Here is a 957-nt window from a genome sequence, read left to right as displayed (position 1 = left end):
ACTGTTAAATAAGTTATCCTGTACTGTAATTTTCATAATCTTTCATTGAATAATTTGCCAGGAAACAACCATATTTGTCCAGATCAGCTCAAGCGTGTAGTGTTAATGACTCTATAACCAAGAAAATTAAATGACTGCAGCATTTTTCAAGAATACAGGCATGCCAGTGCTATAACAGTGATGACTGGGTCATTCCTTGCAGAACTCTGTAATATAATATTTCTACAAAAAGGATTATGCTCTTCATATAGTATGCTTTGGTAAAGCTCAGGCACTTAAGGTTTCTAAATTGTAGCTTGATTATCTGCAACGTCACAAGAAAACAGGAATAGATCAAATTCTGTCATTATTTACTCACCCTCATGTTGTTCCAAACCTGTATGACTTTCTTTCTAAGTATTTTTGTTGGTTCTGGTTACCATTGACTTTCTTTTTATAGACATGGTTGTTCTTAAAAATATCTTATTATTTTACAACCACAGAAGAAAGGATGTCATGCAGGTTTGGAATAACATGAGAGTGAGTAAATAATGACAGGATTTTCACTTTGGGATGAACTATGCTTTTAACTTGAGGGTCATTTTTGAAATAATAAATAAATGTTGACGTGGGAAAACAGAATGGGACGTTTTAAAGTGAGCCAAACCAACTAATACAGCAAATGATCATTTTTATTGATTTATTTTAAAGTTTAATCCTTTGCTAATGTTATGTTGTCTGTGTCTATGTTTTCCCACCAAACATATCACTTCCTAAAAAATGATTTTGGAAGTGTCTTTTTGTTTAGATATTATAGTTTCAAAGACTAACAGGATAGAATGTGATGTTGAGGACAAAATGCTATTAATTGATTACCAATTTAAAAACAAAATAAAAGTGTGATTTTCATATTTTATTCATTATGGCGTGCAAATGTAGATTTGAAAGAGATTTTAAAGGTACTTTAAAGTTGTCTTA

The sequence above is a fragment of the Barbus barbus genome, assembly GCF_936440315.1.
Source record: "Barbus barbus genome assembly, chromosome: 1".
NCBI classification, from domain to species: domain Eukaryota; kingdom Metazoa; phylum Chordata; class Actinopteri; order Cypriniformes; family Cyprinidae; genus Barbus; species Barbus barbus.
The sequence above is the reverse complement of the archived record's forward strand: the minus strand, read 5'-3'. Positions refer to the sequence as shown.